The sequence below is a fragment of the Lissotriton vulgaris genome, chromosome 3_1, assembly GCF_964263255.1.
Source record: "Lissotriton vulgaris chromosome 3_1, aLisVul1.2, whole genome shotgun sequence".
NCBI lineage: Eukaryota > Metazoa > Chordata > Amphibia > Caudata > Salamandridae > Lissotriton > Lissotriton vulgaris.
The window spans coordinates 1,203,127,256-1,203,155,223 of NC_141689.1; the positions used below are offsets into that span (position 1 = coordinate 1,203,127,256).

General features: G+C 42.5%; 1 protein-coding gene across 1 annotated transcript in view; it reads right to left on the reverse strand.

The window, feature by feature from the left end:
- LOC147727644 (sulfate anion transporter 1-like) overlaps positions 1–27,968 on the reverse strand; it is a 423,791-nt gene that overhangs the window by 300,594 nt on the left and 95,229 nt on the right. The window lies entirely within an intron of this gene.

Genomic DNA, 27,968 nt, shown 5'->3' on the forward strand with positions numbered 1-27,968 from the left:
AATCCCGCAGGGGCAGGCAGATTGCGATTGCGCTAGGCTCAGCCGTTCAGAACATACTTGTCCTTTGGCGCACCCCCACTGCCCCCTCTATCACTGGTTGGTTGCATAGGCTCTGGCAGGTACTGGGTATGGAGAAGATATCGCTAACGGTGGCTGGGAATGTTGACCAGTTTGAGGAGCTCTGGCATCCCTTTTTGGCACTGCTGTCCACGGAATTTCGCGAGCTAACGTGCCCACGGTACTTGCGCCTCCTTAGGCTGACACCGCCGGCACCAGCGGCGGAGTGATTGTGCGGATTGGGGACCGGGGGCTGGGGGTGGGAAGTGGGGTTATATGCTTCTAATGCTGCTTTTCGGACGGGGATGTTGGGGTGTTGTTTTCTTTTCTTTCCTCCTTGCTTTTCTTTCTTCTCCTTTTCTGGGGTCGAGGGGCTGGTGGTATGGTATGCTTCTCTTTTGCTGTGTCGCAGAGTGCTATTCTGGCTTGGCCTTGCCTAGGGAGTGGGGGCCTACGGGGGGTTGTTTACAGTGCCTTACTGCCTTATGTTTTTTGCCTTGTTACCCTCTGGGGCACCCTGCCTCCCTCTTCTTCTTCTGACTCGCTGCAACGTTTTGCTTCTTGTATTGTATGTTTGCCTGACCTCCTGCTCCCCTCCCCGTGTTTTTTATGCCTTAATAAAATACTTTAAACCTAAACACAACCATATTCCAGTAAACAAAAAGTGAATTAGAGGCTCAGTACCGGTTTCGATCAATGATTTTGGTATCGCAGGTTGGGTAACACCTTTCATTCAGTCTTTCCAAAAGTTTATCGATATTACTGGTTTATTCAATAAGGGCTCCGTAGAAACCACTGAGCCCTCCTTAGGCTCAAGAAGGATGCAGTGAGACAAACATTGAATGGACTTTCCCCCAGAACTGTCCCTTGTTCAGAAACTTATTTAGTAATATCCTCTAAGTGGGTAACAGGTTATCATTCTGGAAAACCAAAAAGACTCAGGGGAGAAAAGCAGTTCATGGTGGGGATAGTATGGGTTTCCCAGCAAAGAACATGAGTGGTAGACAGGTTGGCATTCTAGTGCTCTGGGCATAATCTGATAGTCTTTAAAAAACACCTAATGGAACAGCTGTAATCTGTGATGGGAGAGGGACAAAAAATATCAGCCTCAGTAGAATAGTCTCAACTAATCTAGGGGATCAAAAGTTCAAAACAACGCAGTCTCCTAAACACTTTTTTTCCGTTTTCCCCTCCCAGTTAACTCTACAGACCATTATAATATTGCAAAATAGTTTGTTAGTGACTACAACTTTGTCTCCTGCCAAGTGAATCGCATTCTCTTAAGATCAGTCCACTATCCTTCTGAGGGTGTTCAAGGAAGGGCATTAGTCAATATCAGCACATAGAGAACGTGAGCTTAGGGAAGGTCCAAGACAGGCTGACGACGACAAAGCAAGATTCTCTTACTGTCTGTATCTGGAGGGAGGGGGCTGATCTTTAGATCACTACTGTCCCTTCTCTGTGACCTTGCAGTGGCCAGAGTGTGAAATTAGGTAGCCTGCATATTTCTTACACAGATTAGGCCCCACATGGGCCCATGAGCTTCCTCTTGTTGGTATGAACAGTCAATATGACGCGACCATTCCAAAGCCACATAGGTGTGAACGCAGGGAATGTCCAGTTACAAATCTTTAATAATTTCGAGGCAAACAGCTTCCATGGAATAAACGTCCTTAAGGTGGGTCTTTAGTATTTCCAGTGAGTCTCGCTACAAGCCTCCTAATGAAGTAAGCAAAGATTGAACAATGGCTATAAGGGTGTCCTGCAAAGCAAACACAAGGAGATAATGGACAGAGTGCTGAAACTTTTCAGACACTCACCTCAGTCACAGATCTGGATTGAATCCATCATCGTTCTTTAGCTCACTTCACCACCTCAGTTCTAACCCAGCCATATGCAATTCTGTCTTAACCTGTCCTTCATGGGAACAATCCAGCCTTAACTGCCAAGCCTAGTCTTGCCTGAACCGGAAACAAGCATCCTGGGACCGGTTTTGGGGTATCGCCCCTCATCAGCCAGGCTAGCTTGAATCCAGAGGCAAAGTGCGCCAGGGACCCACGTCTGGGCTTACCCTGCCAACACAAGGAGATGATAGACGGAGCGCCAAAACTTTTCAGACACTCACCCTCAGTCACAAATCTGGGTTGAAACGATCATCGTTCTTAAGCTCATTTCGCCACCTCAGTTCAGACCTGGCCATATGCAAATGAGTCTTGACCCTGCTTTATACTAGTGTCCTGAACAGATATGACATCACCCTTCTCTATGCCAGCTACTATAGGCTCTTCCGGGGGTGCGTGTTGCACCTTAGAAGTAATAGGTGTCAATAATGAGACTCCATAACCCCAACTTTCTTTTCTCTATGGGCAGAGGGAGATTATCACTCAACGAAGGAGAAATGACAGTAATAGATAAAAGATCATGGGAAATACAAGGAAACAACTTGGCAATAAATATGTTGACCCTGACTTAAAGCACAAAACACAAAGGAACATTATTTTCCTTTTTTGTTTGTCCTTGTTTTTAATTATTACAGGATCCACCATCAGAAAAAATGATTCCTTGGTGCCTCTTATTCATTTTTAGCTCTCACCTTTTCTTTTCCAATCTACACTCCTTTTTATACGGCACCTTTTTCAAAAGATCTCTGGCAAAGAGCTCTTTCTTGTTTCCTCAGTAGGCATTGCAGTGCGGGCTTTACAAGGAGCTGCCCTATGATGAAGCATGCCACCCAATTTGGTGGGTGAGGGCTTTTGCTCCTGATTTACAAATCTCCTTTTGACCTGTCTCTTGCTCTTCTCCTGAGGTAGGACATAGTATGACATTTTCCCTATATCATTTAGGAACTGCATACCCCATTTCTCTGATTTATACTAGGTGCCTCTTATTCATTTTTAGCTCTCACCTTTTCTTTTCCAATCTACACTCCTTTTTATACGGCACCTTTTTCAAAATATCTCTGGCAAATAGCCCTTTCTTGTTTCCTCGGTAGGCATTGCAGTGCGGGCTTTACAAGGAGCTGCCCTATGATGAAGCATGCCACCCAATTGGGTGGGTGAGGGCTTTTGCTCCTGATTTACAAATCTCCTTTTGACCCGTCTCTTGTCTCTTCTCCTGAGGTAGGACATAGTATGACATTTTCCCTATATCATTTAAGAACTGCATACCCCATTTCTATGATTTATACTAGGAAGCACGTATGCTGGAATGTGGTTGCTCCCAGTCCCTGCTTCTTATTTGACATCTCCCATGTAGTGCCATTAAGAGGAGGCAAACAGGCCCAAATATTGGCCCTGCTCCACTTTGGAATTTGGGACATCTGGAAAAGCTCAATGACTGGCCTGAGCATTCCTGAGATTTTGTCTAAGTCACTAAGGCAGCATATTCAGTCTGCCCCTGTTCCCTATGATTTCCCCATCTTCAGTAGGTTAGAGTGCTGGTCAGCAATGTTTGTTTTCAGACAAAGTAAATAAGTTTGCAATATTTTAACATTGCCCAAATACATTCACCCTATTAACATTGCCCAAATACAGTATAATATAAATATAATATAACATTGCCCAAATACAGTCACCCTATTCAAGCCCTTCACATTCCAGGTAGTGAGGTTGATGTGACTTTCTAATTGAAATTATTCTTGTTCCTTACTCTCTTGTTTCTTCAAACTCTCTTTCACTGATTTATGCCCCTTTGACCATGCCCCACTTAACACAGCCTATTATCATTGCAAGTCCAACTTTACCTTCATGCTTAAGGTTGCCCTATGCCACACTAGCAATACCAAAGCGAAGCCCAATGCATTGGTTATTTCAAGGATGCTGTAACCCCCCCTTGCCTGACACTCCAAATACCACAATACAATATATTTGTAACTACCTCATATCAACCCCAGATGTTTATACTAGCCAGCTTTATTTCAGAAATCCTTTAGATTCTCTATTTATTATAAAGACACTTAATCTACATCTGAAGCATCACCAGGACTACTGTCCCAGGTTCTAGACCATTTATTAATAAATCACTGCACCCTAGCTCCAAAAGAACAAGAAACTGCTTGATTGGTATTCACAACTTTAAACTTTATTGATTACAGAAAGGTAACCTTGAGTGGGTCAGTCAGTTGCCAAAACTTCTATCAGTCTCTAGTGTGGCATAAATCAGAACCTAATAAAGAAAGATTGTTGGTTTAGTCAAGCTCTTGCTTACAAAAGCAGCCTTAAGTTTCAGTTGCCAACATATGTTAATTTTGTTCAATGCTTAGTTTTAGTCAGCCTTATTTTCTTAAATCTTAAATAGAAAGACCAAGAATTCTCTGATTGTTCTGTTGCTGGTTCTCAAAGTCATCCTATTTTCAAAGATATGTCTGGAAAGTGGTTAGATGGTTTCAGCAACCATGATGGCTGCCTTGGTTTCAATAACCCATGTTTCTCTCACTTAGTGGTCTGGCTCTCCTAGAATGTGCCAGTCCACAGCTGTCTAATTAGAGGTGGGAACCTATTCACATACAGAGCACTGTAGTAAGAGATAGCGACCATCTTGGGCCCCGCTTTGCATGTCAGTGATATTTATCACTAATGACATGCAAAGTGGGCGTGCCAAGATGTTAGCGACTGGAAACAATCGCTAACATCGCTATCTCCTATTACCAACTTTTGGAGATATTCGCGCTAAGCGCAAATATCTCCAAAAGCTAAAACCTGCCCCTGAGCAGTTCTTAGCCATGTTATCCAATGGTAGGTGGATAACATGGCTAAGAGCATTAGCTCGGTAATGCATGAATATCGCTGACTTTTCAGCGATATTCATGCATTTCGGCCGATTTTTATCGCTTAGGAGATAAACCTTGATAATAGCAAGGTTCCTAAGCGATAAAAATCGCTGCAGCTCGGCGATAAAAATATCGCCGCTAAGCCAACATAGCGAGAATTATCGCTAGTTGTTGGTAATATGCCCCTGTATTCTCTAGGAAACAGCCCTAAGTTGGAAGATTTCGGTGTTAGCTTAGTGCTCCCCTGCATTCCGTATTTTTTGTCTCTTGCATGTGTTCCACTGTTTACTCGTTTTCTTGATTTGTGTTTTTTACTCCTTTCTATTTGCCTTTCAGTCAGCTTTTATTTCCTCTTCATCCTCTCACTTTTCAGTGTAACAACATCAAGCCTAATTCCAACACCAGAGGCTGTGCCACACTCTCAAGAGAAAGACAGGGCGTTGAGAAGGTTTGACATGGGCTTATATTCTGCTGACCTGCACCTTCTCAATGTTCTCAGTAATGACCCAGTATTACCATAAGAGCTTTATGGTTGAACAACAGACTCACCCACCTGGTGGAGCAACATGTCCCAACTCCAGCCGTCCTTCTTTAATAATCAGAGCATATTCTTACATATGGTATGTCTTGAAGAATATTAAAGTAGGATTGGCAACAAGGCAGTCAAATAAGAAATGGAGGAGATGCTATTCTAATGAGATGTTTACTTATTTCATGTTCCAAGTCAGGCATCACAGAACTGTATGCATGTGGCCAAGACTACCTTTATTTGCATGTTGTCCATCTGAGGTCGCAAACTCGCTAGAACTCTGTCACAACCTTTCTTATTTCTACTGAAAAGGTTATCCCTATCTATAAAAATGTCACTCTAACCCAACATACAAAACCAAGCCCTTACTCTCAATAAGCATATCCCACATTGGCTGATACCACTTCACCATTGATGACTAAGGTGGGCGTGCGATCAGTTCTGATGAAGTACATGTCAGGCTCACCTAATGATCCCTGTCTTATATCTGTGATGCAAGCGTTGACCGTGATTTCCTGCAACCCCTGTGTAAGCTTATTAGAACTTTGCTTATTAAAGGAATGGTGCAACAAAATGTGTGGTTATTCCAGTACCGAAGAAAGTTGAGAAAAACGAGGGGCTTGATAACCACAGACCAAACACTCTAATATCAACCATTCACTAAAATCATGGTGAAACAACTATGTGGCTGACCATTACATATGACTCCTTGGATGCAGGGGGCTGGGGGGAGGCTGGCTTTAGAGCTACACAGCACAGTCCTGTGGTCACTCTGAGTGAATTAGAATCTAGAGGAGACCAGTGTATTCCTGGCGTTCTGCTATTACTGGATATGTAGCAAAACATATATGGAGGTATGTAAATGTATGTATTTGAGCTTATATAGCGCACAGCTACCCACAAAGGGTTTCCCGGCGCTTGCTTAGGGAACCCGTCCTGGTATTCCCCTGTGAGATAGCCCCAGCAGGGTATCCACAAGGTGAAAGCCAGGCATCCCGCCACGAGGGGCCGTTGTGGAAATTAAGCAAGCTATTGCCCAGAGTCGCAGAGTGTGAACCCGTGAGTTGAGAAGGCACCGGAGCGAGAATTATTGAGTCTGTGGAATTTTTCTGAGCCCAAGACCCGCCGAGGCGGGGAATTGAACCCTGGTCCAGGGCCGATCTCAGCTTCCGGGTCTGCCGCCTCTAACCCCTGAGCCACACTTCTCGCACTGATATAAATCCATCTATTTATCCTTAACGTGTAAACAGATTAGTTTATACCAATGTCTTCATGTACGCATTGATTGGAGTCAAAATTCCATTAATTTTGAGTTGTAGTTCAAGTATTTTGAGTCACTTTGTTGCAACCCACGTGCACAGAGCACTTTCACTTTTTTATGGAGCACTTACACTTGTATGGGTTTTATTGAAAAATGTTTGCATATCTAATTTCCTTAGACTGGGAGCATGTTATTTCCATTTAATGTTGACGTATTAAGAAGACTTGTTCAGCCTCTCACAAACAGTAGATTTCTATATATGGCTTTATAAACCATTGTTTAATTTACCATATACGTTTACCCACGTTCCTAAAATAGAGGGTTAAACCAGCATTTTTTATAATTGTTACTGAATCTCAAAACAGACTTTGATGCAGTTAATCACACCTCTCTGGTCAATCATTTAGGTGGAGGGGTATTTAGTTTGGTTAATCCATATCTGGTCTGATTTGACCCACATCTAGTTGAAACCTTATTTAAGCCAGCATAGTTGAGATTTACTTTGGGTAAAAAGCTTATCACTGGAACACTGGAAAATGTGAATGAACCAGACATGAGCAGCTGTTGTTCCTGCCACACATGAAGTTGTGCTTAACTTAGCTCCAAATGCATCCTCACTCCAAAACGTGACCTTGCAGTAATTGCAAAAAGTTTTGCCAGGCCTACTTTTACCTAGATCTAGATTTCAAAGTTATGGTCACCTTGTATTCTGCTCCTAGGCACCATAAAGAAAATATTGGCTTTCATCCCTCTCGAGAATCATGCGAGGTTGTGAAGTCACTTAATTCAGACTCACCTGGACTATAGCAATAATATTAATTTAGGCTTGCTTGTTAAATACTGGCCATGTTACTGCTATTGTAGCTAATTTGTATACATTGTTGAAAATCAATAAAGACTATTTAAAAAAATAACAGTAATGTTAACTTAGGCTTCTGAAAGGGCAACTGAAAAAACTCTTCTGTATGCAAATTATGGCGCTTTGGCTCAGTTCCAGGATCCAGAAATATGAACATATGTTCGATACATGGTGATCCCTATAGTGGTTCACCATTAGGTAGAGAATTCAATGCAGAGTGGTATGCTTTGTTCAGAGTACTTATGCTGCACTGGTCAAGAGTATGTATCAGACCTCATTACCTCTATTGTCCCAGTATGATCTCACAGATTGGACTCTATGCATCAGCTAAAAAAATATATATATATAAAGAAAACTTGTTAAGAGTTTTTAAAATCTTTGCGTCACTCTTTTAAAATGCTCTTTCATGTTAACTTTGAGGGATATTAAGTTCACTGTTTTCAAAAGCTTCTTAAAGCCAAATGTTCATTTAATGCCATCCTTTTTTGGCTTCCTTCTTTGTCGTATGTCTGTGACTTTTCTAGATCTTTAATGTCCTTTCACAGTAATGTCTTGGATGGAGGTTTGTAAATAATGATACATGAAAATAACTAATCACCCACTTGTGCTAGAGGGGTGGGCTAGTAAGCATATGTGTTCCCACAGTATGATGCCACACAACCGCCATATCCTGTTGCAGGTCTATTATGCACCAGGCTTCTTTTGGGGTACAGAAAGTGTGGCTGCTTTGGTAAAATTCAAATAAATAGACACTTGGAAGGTTTGTTTTTGTTTTCTCTGGTGAATTCTTAGAGATGTTGCCTGACCTTGGTTGGCTTTATTAGTGGCTTTTCCTCGTCTTTCAGCACATCTCTTATCAAAGCACTTCCGTCGGGTTCACAGGTTCCTCACCTAAGGGGAGCATAGGCTGATATTATTGTTCCCATGACTGTGCCTGTCATTCTGATTGTCTTTCTTCTAGTGGTGACTATCAGATGAGAGTCTGCCGCCTGCTGCAGGTCTCTGGGAGGTCTTTGCCCCTCTCCTTTTTTTTCTTCTTTTTATATCCTCATTCGCCACCAACCTCACTTCAATTCACACTCAAGATGTCTATACCCACACTCAGGAAGCTGAGAGGCGTAGACGATTGGAAGTGGAGACCCCGCCCACAGGTACCAAGACTTGCTTGGGTGTTAATGAAGAACCAGCTGAGATAACTCTTCCGCCAAGCGCCAAGAGCTAGATGACACTCGTCGTAAAACTGCCAGTGAAAAACTGGGAGCAACCAACTTAGCTCGAAGAGTATTAAGGCAGCATAATCATAGGACTCAAAATAAAAAAAAAACTCAACAATCAACTCTGAGCCCCATCTGAGTTGCAACAGGTTCCAAAATGCTTTCTTCTTCCTACTGCTTGATCTCATAAGATCTAGCTTAGGAAGATGTTTTCCAGTCTAAACAGGTGGATTCTGTCCATCTTTTGCAGATTTGCCTCCTAGCTAGGAGAATACCGTAGAAAAAAGCGATCTGGCGGAGCCCGTAACTCTATCTGCCAAACCAAAGATGATCAAAGGTAAGTCGATGTTGATAGGACACCCCAGGGTTCTTGCCAAGAAATTTCCGATGCTATCCCAAAAGGAAGCAAGGGCAGGGCATTCTTTAAACATGTGGATGTCGGAAGCTAAAGCCAGCCCATATTTCTTGCAGCAGACCAGTGGACCTTTAGTGATTTTAGAAAGTTTTTGTGGGGAGCAGTAGGCCCTATGGATGGTAAACAGGTGGTTCCTTTTTAGCCATGCCGGTTTTACTACCTCATATAAGATCTTACATGAGTTTTGCCATAAATAATCACAGTCTTGTGCAGGTAAGGAACCTCCCCTAAGTTCCTCAGCAAGTTTGAGTTTGTCATCCACCACTTGAGGTATGGCTTGATACCAAAATGAAACTTCCTTCCTCCCAGGGGACTTAGTCACAAGCTGATGTTCCAGGAAACTGCCAAAACCAGTTAAATTCTTACAATTTATTTTTGAAGTGTTTGGGCCCAGCTTTCCAGCTGAAGATATTTAAATCTGGAGATGCCTGCTCCGACCTTGTCTCTAAGTTTTTCCCATGAAACAAGAATACTGTCAGGGATCAGGTCCCCCCAGACCGCTAGCCCAGCTTTCCTCAAGGGTATCACCAGCCTATCCCTCAAACACTCTGGGGCACCTGGGGAGTCCCAGAGTGGAGCCAGGCTGGAGAAATGACCAAGTGCAGTCGAACCCCTCAATTTTGCCCAAGTTTTAGCTAAGCCCTGCAGAACCTTCATCTTAACCATTATAAAAAACTTTGGGTCACCAAATTTGAACAGAAATCCCTCCTCCTGTAAATTAGCCCCTCTAAGCATAGCTAGAAACATCCCCCTGATCCAGTATTAACAGGCATTTTCAATAGCATAGGCGATTGTGAAAGTTGGAAGGCCCAAGCATAAAGCTGGAGATCTGGTAAAGCAAGGCCTCCCTTTTCTCTCCTCCGCCTCAGCTTTTTGCATGCAATCCTAGGTGATTTATATGCCAAAACAAACCAATTAATATCCCTCTGCAGCTTGTCAATTGTAGATTTTTCAAAGTGAAGGGGAATCCATTTGAAGAGGAAAGTAATTTTAGGGGGTATTGACATCTTGACCAGATTAACTCTGCCTATAAGGGATAAACTGAGTATGGCCAAGATTTCATTAGCCTCTGGCATTCCCTAGCCACCATAGCTAGGTTAGCCTCGGCAATCTTAGTGATATCTTGAAAAACATTTATCCCCAAGTATCTCATTTCGAGGCTGATCCGGTGCTGATGCTGGATTTCTCAAAGATTCCAGGCCATGATTTCTGTCTTCGAGACGTTGATTTCATAACCTGAAACCAAACGGAACTCCGGAGGTAGGCTGATGATGGCTGGGAATGCTGTATGTAAATTAGCTGAAATAACTAAAATATCATCAGCATACAGGGCTACCTTCCTCTACCACTCCCCGTACTTAAAAGGTTGGATGTTAGGATCATCCCTAAACCGTTGAGCAAATGGCATGTTAGGATGGTCCCTAAGCTATTGAGCAAATGGCGTCTTTGGCCCTCTTCGTCTGTGGGTGTGGCATCAATAGCTTCAGTTGAGGCTTCCGCTTCAGGTGCTTCCAATATTACTCAATGTTGGGAGTACCTTTGGAATGCATGACCTGGCAATTCATTCACACGAACATCAGTTTCTTTTGAACAGATTATTCCAAACCACTAAATGCAGAGTCCCTAAGGTTGTCTCCAGACCAGTTCCAGCAGAAAGGCAAGCTCATGGGAGATTTTTGCATAAGAGCATAAATACAAATCTCAGTTTTTCCTTTTGCATTTTCTGCTGTTTCCTGACTGGGAGAAGCTACAATGTGCAGTTAATCTAGGTGGTCACAGGATTATTATTTGCTGTTTTATAGCGCGCTCCATTACTACCAGAGTATCCTGGCGCAAAGGATGAGCACCAGATGCACCTACTCTATTAAACATCTTCCCATTCAGCCCCATTCGTCCTGCCAGAAGCACACCAAGGTTCTTGTCTGTCCCTGCCTCTGTGTGAGCACCATCAGCAGTGGCGCCACCTATTTGTGACATGCCAATGTTTTCAGCCAGGAGCTTGGCAGGCAAGTGAGTCAGTAGGTGAGGAACTCTCTTCGACTTCTCAACATCACAGAGGGTGACCTGCACTTAAAATGTGAAAGTCTGTAGCACCATGCAGGAGAGTCAGAGATAAGCCAGCACCATCCTGGCCCTTAACAGTGCTTGCTTTCAATGCAAAAAGTAACATTAAGGTAGGGTAATAAACGTACCCATAAAGTTGGTGATATGGCCTTGATTGTGACCTGAATACTTGTACCCTGCAACTCTTTCTTCCTTAAATCCTTGGAATGATTCACCTATCAGGCCTGTCCTCAGAATAGGAAAAAGCAGGATCGGGGCACCCCAAAGGAACATACACTAGCATCTCAGGATAGTGCCCACCTACTTTATGCATCACTGTCACTTAAGCATAGCCTTTACTATTGACACATGCGGGGTGCGTGGCTTGGACGCCGGCCAAGATGGCGGCGTAAACCGAGCGCTCCGCTGCTGACCGCACTTCACCTCTTCACAAAGGTCATTATGTCGGCGAGCTCTTCACTTCCAGGCACAGCCCCGTGCATCGGAACCTGAGCGGAACCCGGGGCTCTCTTTGTCTCCACTTTCTGCAGCCCGACGAGGGAGTTTTTCGAAGACTTTCGTTTCGCGGCTGTCGCCGCCATTTTGAACACCGGCCGCGGAGCACAGCGGCTGCCGACTACTCAAGAACTCTCTTCACCTGGCAGTTCCCTCGGCCAAAACGGCAGATGCTGCGCCTCAAATTTTGAAATCGCTCCTCGGTAAGCTTTATGCTTTAACAGCCTGCTTTTCAAGCGCTTTCCTTCACAACCTTTGCCAGCATTGAGTAGTGACGCACTTTAATTATTTGCACATGTGACCCCCAGAGCACCTTAGGAGAGTATTACCTGTACTTCTACTGTACACTCTCCTTATCACTCCTTCAGGAGGTCTCTCAACTGCGCTGCACTGTACGATGCATCACAGTTTGTATCTTTACCAGTTACCGGTTGCTGCTCAAGTTCTATGAGATCTTGTGTTCACGCTTTTGAAACCGAGTTGCACATGATTGGTGTCATTTACAACGAACGCTAATGTCCTATTCAACAAGGGCTGCTTCTCCTATGTTCACCTACGCTCCAATGCAATGTTCACCTTCATGATATTACTTTTTTAGTTTTTCTGAGATGCCCTCTTTTCTTCAGTGCTGCCAATCACATTTTTGAATCATATCTGGAACTAAGTGCCTCACCTCCACCTCAACGACTGCTCCTTCATAGACTCTGCCACATATTTTCCATATGCAGCGCTTTTTCTCATTATTTGGCGCTTCTGTTCTCTCCATGCTTTGACATTTTTGACAGAATTTTCCTCTTCCCAGATACCTTTGTTCCTGCGTTCTTGATTGAATGTCTATGGATTGTTTCTTCTAAGCAGTGGGATCACTATTCACCGCTATTAATTGACTTTGCGAGGTTTCTCCTATTTTTCCTTTTCTACTGGTGTTTGACTGCCTTTTATGGGGAAACTCCGTACCTTGAAGCTCACTTCTTTGCCGAAACTACCATCTGGATCTGATTCTGATTCTCCAAACCACGAAATGGAAGAGGGCAAATCTTCGAAATCTGACTCGGCCCATGGAGCTATCCCTAAAGCCCACACAGGAGGAAAGGCACAGCCTTCTTTGACCTCATCCAAACGGCTGAAGAAAGATCTGCCTTCACCTGGGAGTAATTCTTCTTCCTCCTCCATGAACTCATTCTGGAGGAACTCCGAGCCTTCAAACCTTTTATGGAAGCCACCACAAAAAATATGCAGGCTATGCAGGAGAAATGGGCATCTTTGGACTCTCGAGTCGCAACTTTGGAGCAATCCTCAGACTCTTTACACTCTTCATGCTCCCGCATTCCTTCAATAGAGGCTTAACTTCTTCTCCTCAGGCGTCAAACTGAGGATTTGGAAAATAGAAATCGCAGGAACAACCTTCGCCTGTACGGCCTTCCGGAACTTTCAGAAGGGTCCAATCCTACTGTCTTTTTCCAATCCTTTCTTGCGAAGATACTAGACACTCCGGCTCTATCCTCCATAAATATCCAGAGAGCGCACCGTCTCGGCCCCAGGGTTGCTACCAAGCCTAGAGGTGTTATCATGCTATTCTTACAGTATACAGACCTCCTGCAGGTCCTCTCAGCTGCCAAACTCAAGAAGCAAATCATTTGGGAGGGTCACCGTCTTTATCTTTCGCAAGATGTTTCCAGGGCCACTGCTGATCGAAGGAAAAGGTTTTTGGACTTGAGACCTCAGTTACAAGCTATCAATACCAGATACGGTCTCTTACATCCTTGCCTCTTCAAGGTCACGTATAAAGACAAACCACCACTTATGATGATCCTGCGGTTCTGCAAGCCTTTCTTCGCCAACTGAATCCGGATGTTATGGATACCTCCAAACCTGGCTGAGGACACTTGTTGCTACTGTTAGCTGTATTTGCATGTTCTCGTCTGATTATGTTTCTACTTGCTCTTCCTCACTGTTGATTATTCGACGTTAATTGTTTCTTTCTTATTCTATTAGTTATTTTGTTAATTCATTTTACTGTTTTCTATACTGTGATATTTCATCGAGTCATGTTTTTATTGTGACTTCTTATATTACTCTCTAATGTGTATCTCCTTCCTTTAGATGTTCCCCTCGTCGACCCCTCTTGATGCTTCCTAATGTTTTTTGTCTTGCCCATTGGATCTACGTATCACTGGTTGGTTGCTCGCTCTGGTTGTTGACGTCGTCATCTCCCGCAACCACCACCCCCATTCCTGTTCGAGTTTTTCCGTTCTCGTAAGTATGTCTTTCATTCGTTCACTTCGAACTTGTACTGTCTCTATGTTCATCTCTGTCCCCTTTTTCTTTCCCTTTTATTTTTTCTTGCATTCTCTTCTCCTTCTTCCCTAGACTCTTCTTCCCTTCTCTCTCTTTCTTTTCTACTTTTCTCATTTCTTCTCAATTGTATGTTTATGCATTATTAAGCATGTTGTTTATAGCTGTTTTCTAATTTGTTTCATTCCGTGTAACGACATGGAACATTAAGGGTTTAAATAACCCCATTAAAAAGCAGAGGGTTCTCTCGCATTTAGCAAGACTTAAAACTGATGTTGCCCTTCTTCAAGAAACTCATCTTTCTGAACCGGAGGCTTTGAAACTTAAACGTTGCTGGGTGGGTCATGTTCTTTGTTCACCTACTACTTCTAGAAAGAATGGAGTTGTACTCTTGTTACACAAAAAGTTAAATGTTTCTTCGATTACTCATGAATGTGATGTTGATGGCCGTTGGCTTATTGATAATTTGCTCATTGATAACATTCCTCTCACCCTTTTTAATGTGTACGCTCCTACTGCAATTGATAAATCTTTCAGGCCTGCTATTTCTACCAAAGTGTCTTCCCTTACTGGAGAGTATATACTCCTCGCTGGAGATTGCAATCAGATTGTGGATCCTTTCCTTGATAGACACTCAAAAGTTAAATTTGCCCCCTCTAGAATGCACACGCTATTTCTCAATTCATTTCATAATAATGCCCTTGTGGATTTTGGAGACTTTGTAACCCTAACCTTCGTGAATATAGTTTCTTTTCCCCTCCTCACCAATCCCAATCTCGTATTGATCATATATTTCTCAGTAAACCCTTATCCCAACACGCTATCCGCTCAGAGATTGGCTCCATTCTGCTCTCCGACCATGCCCCTGTTTTTGTAGACCTAGACTTACTTCCATTCTCCCCTCACTCTGGCAGATGGCGTTTTAATAATGCTTTACTTACAGACCCCACTTTTAACGCTGAATTTACTGCTTTTGCTAAGGAATTCTTTCTTTTAAATCAAACCCCTGATTCTTCCTTTGTTATGGTTTGGGACTCATTTAAAGCAGCTGCTAGGGGTTTTATTATTAATTTTGTGTCACGACAGAAAAAATTACACGCGGCCAAATCGGAGAAAATTCTAGCCGACATTAAGACCTTTGAACAAGCCTATTTCACTTCTAAATCTGACTCCTCCCTTAAAGCTCTTATTGATGCCAAAATCTCTTTTAACAAATTTACAACAGAAGCCGCTTCCAATATCCTTCTCAAATGTAACTCTAGGTATTACGGTGGTAAGAATAAAATGGGGAAACTCCTGGCCAACTATCTAAAGATTCGTAAGGAACGCACAAAAATTCAGTCTATTAAAACCTCTTCTGGTGAATCCATATTTAAAGATAAAGAAATTCTTGCAGAATTCGCCAAATTCTATGATACGCTTTATACTCCTGAGCAAACTCCTACTCCTGATGATCTTCTTGCTAATCTTCAATCCCTACCTTCTCCCTCAACCTCACATGTTGATTTTCACACTTTAGAACGTGATATTTCTCTTTCTGAAATTTCCCATGCTGTTTCTAAACTTCATCATGGTAAATCCCCGGGCCCCGATGGTTTTACAATTGAGTTTTACAGTCACTTCGCTTCTCTTCTCCTCCCCAAACTCCTACTTTTATTTCAATCCTTTTCCGACTCCGGCTCTTCTAGCGGTTCCTTCCAACAAGCCTTAATTTGCTTAATTCCAAAAGATGATAAAGACCATTCCCTATGCAAAAATTATAGACCAAAATCTTTGGTCAATAATGATTATAAAATCCTAGCAAAAATATTAGCCCTACGTATGGATTCTCTTTTTCCGGACATCATCGGACCAGAACAATCTGGTTTTGTAAAAGGATGTCTTTCCTCAGATAATTCCAGAGTTTTTCTTAACATACTTGGTAAATCTTCTTCACTTACTCTTCCTTTTGCAGCTATCTTCTTTGATGCGGAGAAGGCTTTCGATCGCATTGGTTGGGATTTCATGTTTCAGGCTTTACGTTGGATTGGCATTCCTCCTAAATTCATTTCTGTTATCTCCTTGCTTTATTCTAATCCTCAAGCTTCTATTTTTGTTAATGGCATGTCTTCGGATTATTTCTCCCTACATAGAGGATTCCGACAAGGCTGCCCACTATCTCCCTTACTTTTATTTTGGCTTTAGAACCCTTCCTTACAAAAATTCGTTTAGATGATACTATTTCTGGTTTTCCTTTTGGTTCCCAGATATTCTTTTTTACTGCTATGACCCTGCTACTTCCATTCCCTCTTTTCTTCAACAAGTCTCTTCATTTTCTGCGGTCTCCGGATATCGTTTGAACGCTGATAAATGTGAGATTCTACCTTTAAATCCTCTTTGTCAGAAGCACTTTTTCTCTTCTACAGGTTTTTCATGGCAACCTTCCAAAATTAAATATTTAGGGGTTTGGTTTGCTCCCTTATTATCTGATACTCTCAAGCTAAACTTTGATTATGTATATAAGAAAATGGATGCAGCTATCACTCGTTGGCATCCACTCTATTTGTCCTGGTGGGGTTGGCTTAATTCTATAAAAATGATGCTATCTCCCCTACGTCTTTATACTATTTCCATGCTCCCTTTGCACATCCCTCTCTCTTTCTTTAAGAAAATTGATTCCCTACTACTGAAATTCCTCTGGAACGGTAAAAGATCCCGAATAGCCCTTGCTTCATTACGTAAAGACAAAACTAACTCTGGAGTCCGCTTTCCTGATTTCAAACTTTATCATCGCGCTTTTTCTCTGAAGCAAACAACTCGCTGGTTATCATCTGATTTACCTCATTATCCCCCTGTCTGGTTAAGCATGGAATCCTCTTTCATTTCTCCTTTCACCTTTCAAGAATTCTTATCCTTTACATCCTCCTTAGCTCGTCTTCGCTCCCCTATTCTTTCACATTCTCGTACTCTCCTTTCCCCTTACATCTCGTCCTCTTATTCATCTATTCTTTCTCTTCATGAACAACCGATTTGGAATAATGCTCTTCTTAAAATAAAAAACCGTACCATATATTGGAAAACTTGGCATTCTCGAGGTCTTTCCTGGATATCTCAATTAGTGTCCCAAGGTACACCTATTTCATTTCAACACCTTCAATCTCTTTTCTCTTTACCCGTTTCTGCCCGAGCTCAATACGACGCCCTTTATCCAGCCTTACTTTCATATCTTCAAGCTCTTCCTTCCTCTAACGAAATTCCGGCAACTTGCAGATCCACAACCCTTTTATTGGACGCGTCTCCTTCTGCTTCCGCCTTATATAATTATTTTCGACTTACCAATGATAGATTAAAATCACATACTGAACTCGCTTGGGAACTGGACTTTTCTCAGACATGGCCGGTTCCTCTTTGGGACAAAATTTGGACTAAACTCCATAAGACCTCCGGAGCTGCTAACACTACCCAGACTTTATTTTTTATTTACCATAGAATTTTATTTACCCCACTCGCCCTATCCCGTTTCGCACCAGACACTCCCTCCTCCTGTTGGTCCTGTTCATTCCCCTCTGCTGATCTCAAACATATGTTGTTCGAATGCCCCCCTATTTCCCAGTTCTGGCAGTTGGTCTGGAAGCAAATTCAAAAGATTTTTCAATTCCAGATCCCCTTTTTGCCTCCACTAGTTTTTCTAGGTTCCCTATTGTCAGAACTTCCCCACCCTTCTTGCCATTACTCTTTACTTGACCTCTTCCTTGCTATAGCTTTTCATATCATTACCTCTAATTGGAAACAAGCTGCGAATGTTACCTATCAAGCCTGGTGGAATGCAATTTGTTTTAATCACCGTTTAGACACCAATTACGTATCTCCCATCTCCTTAGCTATTAAACGGGACCTACTTTGGCTCCCTTTGGTAACATATCTCTCTCCTTCTGCTCCTGTTCCTCCCTCTCCTGCTCCAGATACAGCTGAAGTCCGTAAACCCCCATGACTTCCTCATTACTTGTTTATTCATACTTGTATTAGATTATTATTGTTATTATATTCATATACATTATATTTTTGCTTAAAGTATTCCTGTCTTTATGATATGTCCATGCTTTCTCATGCTTGTAATGCTTATTTTATGATGTTTTTCTTTTCTAATGTTTATTTCTGCCATTTGCTTATTGTAACTCTTCTCTTTCCCTCCCTTTCCCTACATTTCCCCCTTTTTTTTATTCCTCAATAAATCAAACTTAAAAAAAACTATTGACACATGCAACAATACGTTGCTATTTCACTACAGGTGCCCTTTCACAATGCTGTTCAAAGCTGTCTCTCTTAAAATTGCAGCTCATTCTGGCTCAGGCTAACTGTTCTTCCTCCCACCTGCTTCGCCATTTACTATATCATACCAGTCACATTGGTCCCATCCATGCAGACCATCCAGCCATAATCCCAGTGCTAGGATCTATCTGTCGGTTATCCCATTGACTGCAAACCGTGAATAGCACTAACATCTTAAGGGGATCAACAAGAGTATGTAAGTAGCTCACATACTGTATGCTAAGAGCAGTTTAGGCCACAATATTGATGTCTACCGATATTATCAGTAGCTTGCTCTTTAAACCGTATGCCTCACCCACTGTTTTAATTCTACTTTATGAAATTACTGGAATGTAAAAAGAGACATCGCTTACTCTCTTGTGTTATAATGTGAAATCATGTTGTTTGCCACTTTAATGGACTCGAATGCCTAAATAAAGTATTTTTCAATCACTTATAGACTGCTTAATGTAGGCCCACTGAAATTAAAGCAATCCTGGATCTTGAAGACTTTACTGATTCACTGAAGGAAAAATAGGAGAAGACGTATTCCTCCTCATCGCAAAGTTACAGTTAGACTACATTAAACTACAGATGTTGGACGACCCATACGCACATGAGCTGCAGAATTCTAAGCTAATTTGCCTTATTGATCTTGTGGAGCCAAAGGTAATAGCTACAGTATAACCTGGTATCTGTTGATGCCATTGTCAAAATGATTCTGAGGCAGAGGAAATACTCATGGAAGCCCAAGGAAAGGTTTCTCTTTAACCTTGTGTCTAGCTGTGTGAAAAAGTATTGGGAGACCTTTTTGATGATTCCTGCTTCATTTGCAAGAATAAATGTCCATTAAATAGCCAGCGATTATTTCCAGAAGATTCTGTTCAATACTTTCAAAAACATGGAAAAAGTTCGACACCAAAGGACAGAGGTGAGATGCCTATTGGGATCTGGCAGCAAATTAACCTCCTCTTCCATTGGCAACACCACAACTCAGACTGAGCATATTAAATAACATAACGTGTATTTGTAAAGCACATGTTCATTCGTAGGTATCTTGGCGCTGAACAACAGATGTTTATCGTTACCCTACTCAATGGTACTTATTTTATTGACCTCAGATGGATGAAAGGCTAAGTGAACCCACCAGGATTTGAACCTATAAACATAAGGCCAAACAGGCTCCTGCAGTGGACTCATTAGTCCACTGATCTGAGTCCACTGACCCGGCTAAAGGAATAGGACCTTTACGTCTCTCAAATTGGACCTTAATCAGGTATCTTTGAGCATGTTGAGCTATTGTTGTCATCAGCCTGCAGACCCCTCCTGTTACAGAGAGGCAAACAACCTCCAACAAAATCACTACCAACAGAAACAATCATTCTGTAACATATGACATCTGGCAACGAGCAATGACCTTAGAGAAACACCTTGAGTTACCAGCAGCTTATTCTGCATTGGTCATTGTCTTCATTGCCAAAATAAAAAGAGTATGTATTATTGAATATCCTTAAGAACAGGAAAAAGAGCTGTGGCTGTGGACTAACAGGCTTGCCCCCCTCCCTTTTTATTTTTATCTTGGCTATTGTTGAAATGCTAAGCTTCCCTTGATAGGAAAATCACTCTTTTCTGATGTACTTTTAGTTTCTATTCAGATTCACCCAGACCAAAAACAACCCCTCCATCTTTAGAGATGTAGAGAATTGCTCTGCATCTGCCAGGGGAGCTGGGGTCATCATCTACGCCACCCTTGTGGACTACCATGGTGTTTGCTGCCATTTTAATGGCGATGTCTGGATTTCTGTGCTTTCAGAGGAGGCACCACCATGGAGGCCGCTCTGAACCCTATCTAAGTTTGCTGAGCAGCCTGCATGTTTCATTTTCCCACTCAGCAATTTTTTATTTATTTTTCTTAAAAGAAACTTTCAAAGTTGGAGTTTGTTTTTGAAAATAAAATACTAATAACTCTTACACCTTGTGAATTTTCCCCAAGGAGTGAAGGTTATTTTTCTTTTTTTTTCTGTCCGAGACCATTTGTAAAGGTTTTCCTGACAGTCTGGAACGGAAGAAAAAGGAGCAGATTTATGATGCCCTTGCGCCGCAATTGCGTCACTTTATTTGACGCAACTGCGGCGCAAACAATGCGCCCTATTTACAACGTGACACATCTAGGAGATGCGTCACGTTGTAAAGCCCTGCGCCAAAAGGAGGCGTTCCTGCGCAGGAACGCCTCCTGAAAGTGGCCGAGTGAAATCTATGAGATTCCACTCAGTCACTTTCAGGCCACTGCTGCGTCAAAACCCTGCGCCTGCTTGAAGCAGGCGTAGGTCTTGATGCAGCATTGTGTAGATGGGGCACCCCGAGCCTTCCTGGAGCTGAGTCGCGCTCGCGACGCAACTCCAGCAATGCGCCACATTTGCGGCACAGATGCGTCACGCATCTGTGCCATTTTTGCACCATGGTGCGCCGCATTATACATACGGCACTCCATGGGTGGCGTAGCTGTGGCGCATTGTGGTGCACGTTAACTGGCGCATCCCTGGGGATGCGCCAGTTAACATAAATCTGCCCCAAAGTGCCTCAAAAAGTATGTCCTAAATAAGGTGCATAGTCTGTGGTACTTAAAACGACTGCACAGGTTCATTGGGTCTTTGGAGTAAAGTTTCTACCAGCAGTGCCAACTGGGTCTCTGCCATACGAAACATGACAGTCCATCTGATTCTTCTACAATTGGTTGGAGCCTCTGTTTGATGGACAAGGTACTCTGAAATATTTGTTGGGAATGCTCCAAGTTTGCGTCACGCAACTGCGGCATAAACATGGTGCATCCCTATGACCCATTTACAACGTGACGCATCTAGGCAGATGCGTCACGTTGTAAAGCCCTGCGGCCACTCGTGGGCGTTCCGGCGCAGGGTGGGCGTTCCGGGGCAGGTGCGCTTCGCAAAAGTGGCTGAGTGAAATCTATAAGATTTCACTCAGTCACTTTCAGGCCAATGCTGCGTCAAAACCCTGCGCCTGCTTGAAGCAGGCGTAGGTCTTGACGCAGCATTGTCAAGATGGGGCACCCCCGAGCCTTGCTGGATCTGCGACGCAACTCCAGCAATGCGTCACCTTTACGGCACAGATGCGTGACGCATCTGTGCCGTTTTTACCCCATGGTGCGCCACAACATAACTGGCGCATCCCTGGGGATTGCCCAGTTATCATTAACCTGCCCCTTAGTTCTTATAGTTTCTATGAGGCATACACATCAATAGAACTAGCATTAACCCATAATTACTGTGTCATTGTACATTTACTGAGTGTAAAACAATGTCATTTATTTTCTCCTGCTACTGTATTCAGTACCTGGAGCCGAATATAGCTAGTGGTTTATATTTGATTTGCAATAATGTCTTCCTTCTATCTTTCAAGTAATAATTTAACCATGACATAAAAGAGCAAACCTTAATGATGTCATATAAGGGCATGGTTTACCAATTTCTTCCTGAATAATATTTACCTGATCCATGCAGATCTGAAAATCGGAGGTGATATTTTCTTGTTTGACACAGTATGGTCATTTGGTGCTTTCATTTGCAGTTGCTGACTTTGCTTTTTGTGTTTAATCGAGATCGAGACAACAAAGCAAAAAGGGATGCCAGTCAAATGCGAGAGATAAATATTTAAACTTTTTACATGAAAAATTGTAAAAGCTAATGGAAGAATTGTTAAATGGCTGTGTGAGAAGTTGTGTTGTTGGTTGATTGGGGTGTGAGCCCTGGTCAAAGTAGTAGCTTGGCACAAAAAGCAGTCAGGCTTAACACAGAGGTAATGTGTAAAGTATTTATGTAGCACACAAATAGTAATAAAGGGCCAGATGTAGGAGCCCAAATACCGGTCGGTAACGGCCGAATTCGGCCGTTACCGACCGGTATTTGGTGATTGGGATGTAGAGGCATCATTTTACAGATTCGGTAAATTTACCGAATCTGTAAATTTACCGATTCTGTAAAATACCGAATCGGTAATTTTACCGATCCGGTAAAACCCAGATGTAGGTGGGACTCTTCTGAGTCCCAAAGGCATTACAGATTCGGTATTTTACCACCCAATCCAAGTGGGTGGTAAAATACCGAATCCTGGTGAGCATGCACATGTGTGGGGCATGTCTGTGTGCCACATGGCACACAAGTCCGGAATTGGGGTGCTAGAGGGTGTCAAAGTGACACCCCCTGCACCCTTGCAGGATTCAGTATTTACCGATTCGGTAAATACCGAATCAATATTGCCCATTGATTCCTACGGGCTTCATGGCCCATAGGAATCAATGGGCAATACCGATTCGGTATTTACATAAATGGTAAATACCGAATCCTACCGATTCGGTAATTCATAAAGTAGAATTACCTACATCTGCCCCCTTCCTTTTTACCGACTCTTAAATACCGAATCGCTAAAATTCGGTATTTAAGAGTCGGTAAAAAGGAATTACCTACATCTGGCCCTATGTGAAAACACAAAAGAAGAAAAATCACACCCTAATTTAGAACACTAGAGTCAATTTTAATAAATTATTTGACACCAAAGCAGCAAAAATCCAATCTGTAGAAACAGAGTTAGGAATTTTAAAAGTTTTTAGTGAAAACTAGTGCCTAAAAGATCAGAGTTCCAACCACAGACATGTAGTCGAAGGAGACCCTGTCAAAGTAAAACAATATGGCTGACTGCAATTTAGTGCAGTTTGGATACAGGAAGAAAATTGGGTCCAGTTAGTGCTTAAATTTGGACTTAGATGACATTTTGAGTAAAATGTTCTGAGACGCTGAAGTTCAGCGGGCAAAGTCTGCCGGCTGAGTCCGAGGAGGTAGCGTTGTCGTCGGGGAACCCTGGGTCAGAGCCGCAGTGAAGATTTCTATGTTCTGACTTACTCTCTTTTTTGGAAGCCAAAAATCTCATCTAGACGAGGCAAAAGGCTGTAGCACAAGACAGCCCAAGGGGCTCGGACACAGCTTTGCTGAAGAACGGCTGAATGGGATTTGCTGCTGCAGAGAAAAATTTAGTGGGAGAAGCTGCAAAGTCAATCCGACCAGCTATGGACCTCAGGCAGATAAGGGAGTAGGTTGCTTTGGTCTGCCCCATGTTCTTAAAGCTGTTTTTGGCCCAAAACTTTACAAGACTAATTTTGGGTTTCAGTCATCTGGGCATCTTTAGCACTGCAACCAGTGTCCAGGACTTGTGGGGCACCACTTAGGGGTTCAGTACTTACTCAGGCTGGGTCCATGTGTGGGTTCACAATATTGGGAGCCTTTTGTGTCCCTTTGCCTCTGAACAGGGGGCCAGCGCACTAGCTCTTGGAGGTGCCCAGGCAGTCCTGGGTTTGGGTAAAGAAACAGGGCTCAACAGCAGAGTTGGCCCCTGATGGTTCAAAGCAGGGTCCAGGCAGCAAGGCAGTACTTCTAGGTACAGCAAAACAGTCTTGCAGAGTGCACAGTAGGTCACAGCAGCAGGCAGTTTTATGAGAGTCCTCCACAGGTCCAAGAGTGGACTGAGGAGTGGGTCTGAAGGTCCTAATTTGTACCCTGGAGCTCTTCCTCTGTAAGGTGGGAGATGCTTTTAGAAAGGTTTATGAAGTCCATGGATTTTCCTGACTCCCTTGCCTTGACTCCTAGATGTTGGGATGATAGTCCTTTGTGTGAAGGTAGAGCACAACCTAGTCAGTTGCAAGTGGGGCTTTGATCAGCTCCACCTCTATTCTGCCAGCAGATGGCCATTCAGATACATCAAATCCTTCTATTACATGAATATCTGGGAGGAATTAACAAAGTGTGTCGGTTACACCCAGTCATATGACCCAACACAGGCTGCAGGCACAAAAGGGCTAAGGGCAGGAAAATGCCAACTTTCTAAAAGTGGCATTTTCAAAATTACAATTATAAATTCAACTTTACCATTGAAAGAATATTTTTCATTACATTTTTATAGATACCAAGCATGAGCTGGACACCTAGTCCCAATGAAAAGTTGGTAATTATTAATGTAATAATGCAACCTAAAGTTATCCTATGGGACAGGTAGTCCTCACAGTATTGAAAAATGAATTTAGGAGTTTTTCACTACCAGCGCATGTAACACCTAAAAGTACATGTCCAAACTTTTTAATTACAATGCAGCCTGCCCACTGGGCTATCTAGGGCCTACCTTAGGTGTGACCTATATGCAATAAAAGGGGAGTTTAAGGCCTGGCAAGGGGATATATTGACAAGTCGAATTGGTAGTTTAGAACGGGATTCCTACTGCAATGGCAGACCTGGGCATGTTTTAAGGTGCTACTTAGGTGAGTGGCACAGTACGTACTGCAGGCCCACTGGTAGTATTCAATATACAGGCTGTGGGTATATGGGATACCACTCTACAAGGGATTATAAGCAAATAAAAGATGTCAATAAGCCAATCAAACCATATTTAGGGAAGTGGGTACAAGCGGTTTGGCACTTATTGGCAGTGGTAAAGTGCAGTACAAAAACAAATTTCTGCACAAAAATGGAAGTAAGTAGGCAACATTTTCTAGGCAACGCCACCTTAGAGCTGACAGGTGTAAGAGCTTGTATTCCTGCACTGCAGGCACGATTATGTGCTGCTGGCTTAATGATTGAAATGAACTGATCTTTAAACAAAGTATGGAAGATTTCAAAGGAAGCATTCTTAAACACCTCAATGTTGTGAAAACAAAAACTCACTGTTATGCATGCACGATATTGGCAAGTTTACATCTTTTTTCTTAAAAGACACAGTGACCTTTCAGATCAAAAGGATTAGGGTCTCCTTCATTTGTTTATAAATGTTATGTTATACAACGTAAAAGAAGCTCAGCCGCATTAACTTGCTTCACAAATAACAATGCAGGAACCAAAAATAGTTCTTGTTTGGGAACCAGTTGTACTAGTAAGAAAATAAAAACAGAACGACTGTACATTTAACACAGTGTACATTGAATATGTTCACAACCTTGCCAAAGGTGAATAGTCGAAGGGAAAAGGAATTCAAATATATGAAGGGGGAGAAAGTGGGTACTGTAGTTTCTCTAATTCTGAGAACAATGGGACCTATTTAAATTTCCTCTTTTTTTCACCAATCAGGAATCCATAAAGAGATTCTTGTCAGGTGTACGTCTATTTTACTAGCTCACATTTCTCGACCATAATTATGGTAATTTTAACCTTTATTTTACAGATATTGTTTTATTATTAATGTAATAAATGTATTCATTCATTCATTCATTCATACACAATGGCTGAAATGGGGTTGTTCGAGGACAAAGTTTGTGTTGGAAGTTTGGAAACTCCCACAAACTTCTCTGTAACCCTTTCCATCCTGAAAATGGCCGCTTGTGCAGGAGTACAACCCTTCCAGGACGGGAAGGGGAACAAATAGTCCCCCGGATTTCCTGGTGAAAGAGCGTTGTACAGGGGGAAAATGCTTTCCTTATGGAGAACCTAACTATTTCTGCACAAGAAGGTCAATTTTCTCGGTGTGTAGTTATCTGCTATGGAGAACTCTGCAGAAGGGAAATACGATCGTTTAGAGAAAGTCATATAACGTTCCACACCTGGAAACATGCTTGCTTCTGCCTTGGTGGTGAATTAAAAAAAATAATGAATGTGAGTCTTGACTCGTACTTTTACAAATATTTTTTGTTATTAGGACCCATTAATTTTCTAGGATTTGCTGGAAAGGGAGTGCTTTCAATGGATTTCAATGGATCACCTCTGATAAACCGACCTCTCTCTGGCCACCTTCCCACACATCTGCAAGACCAGAACGGGAGAGATGTCCTTCTCCTACCTCTCAGCCAAGAACTGGAACAACCTCCCCCTCCACCTCCGGCAAACCCCCACACTGTCCCCCACACTGTCCCAGTTCGGGAAAGTCTTCAAGACCTTGCTCTTTGGATGCTACAGAGCCACTCCGCCACCTTTTAGTGCCTTCGGACCCTCTTGGGTGAGCAGGTGTGCTTTATAACCCCCTAATTGATTGATTGGTTGATTGGTAAAGTTTAGTAGAGATGGAAATGTTGTTAGACTGGCTATTAAGGAGCTGCTAACGGCAGTAGCAGTTTCACAGATCTTGCACATCGTACAGAGATAGCTCACAAAAGAAATTGAGATAGTGGATTACGTGTTTTGAAATTAATGTGTTCTAGTCTTAGGGTGGACCCACTTCTTAGGATCCAAAGGAATGTGAGGCAAACGTTGGTCAAAATTAAGTATCTGCTATTTACTGAGTGTGCAGAATGCAATTAAGAATGAGTGTGTAATTTCACTTAATTTCAGTTTGCAGTCCTCCCAGGGGCAACAGCGATAAACGTTTCCATGTTTTACCCTTTCTGAGGTGCACAAAACAGTAGCATATTGTGCCATTTCCTCACTGCTTTTCTCCAGGATTTACTCAGTCAACATTGGGAGGGCAAATGCTGATGGGAGTTTCCAATTTTCATCCTAAACTTTACCGTATTTTAGGCTCAAAAAGAGTTTGCGCCCGAAAGAGAATTTCCTCCTTGTTGTGATCAGAGCCCTTGGGCCTGATTTAGATCTCGGCAGATGGATTACTCCGTCAAAATGGTGACGGAAAACCTGTCCTACAAAACATAAATCCTATAGGAAATATTGGAATTTATATTTCAGCAGACAGGATATTCGTCACCGTTGTGACGGAGTAACCCGTCCGCTGATTTCTGAATCATGCCCTTAGAGTCTTGGATTCTCTAGAAATGTTCTTAGTCTCAGATTAGTAGAGTCTAGGTTGTTGTGATTAGCTTTGTGAAATATCCAGACACATTTGATTCTGTTTCAGGTTTGTAAATCTGTTACCAAGGGGTTAAAATTATTCAATCTTTTTTCACCTGAAGTTAATTTGTCCCATGCAGTTGCTTTGTATATTACAATATGCTAGTCGGAGGACCAATCACATTTCTGTTTTTCCGTAAACAATATGGCAAACTGCTTTTGCCTGGATGACTGGTTTGTACACCACTGTTAGAATGATATCTTAAACATTTTGGGCTCCATTACGAGTTCCTCCTTACTCTTGGGTGAGATACTGGAACCGGAATTACCAATACCGGTTGGTATCCCCCCATGAGGTATGGTAGAATGAGGAATAACATGCAGAACTTGTCATTTTACTTTCAATTCTTCATTTTTCCCCAAAAGTGGGAAAGAGCAGGTTCAAATCCCCAAATGTTTATCAGCTGCATGGAAGTAAATGTGTGAGGCCTTTTTCTTTTGCCCATGATGGGTAAAAGAGAGTTTGAGTGCAACAGGATGGCAGGTTCTTTTCAAGTTCATTTGTGTTGATCTTATTCTGTTCTCCTTGCTGAAGGTTGCTAGTAGGTGGACAGAGGGCCGGGCACAACAGCTGCCAGCAGACCATGCTGCTTGCAGGGAAGTCTGGGGTCGATGTCTCTAAGCCTGGAATGATCGGGTCTGAAGTTTGTGGTCCAGAAAGTTCCAGACAAGGACACACCGGGATACATGTAGTTGCCTGGAACAGTGTCCCTCAGCGAAAACCTCTTGGAGCAAGCCATAACGCTGTCTTTTGAGGTGCAGTTGAAGATTGCTACAAATGTCAATTAGTGTGTTGTCGAGATTAGGTTTAAATGGTAATGTGAATATCAGGGTGTATGCCTGTTTAGATATATTTAAGGATTCACATCTATTGCTTGTCCATTTGAAAGACAGCT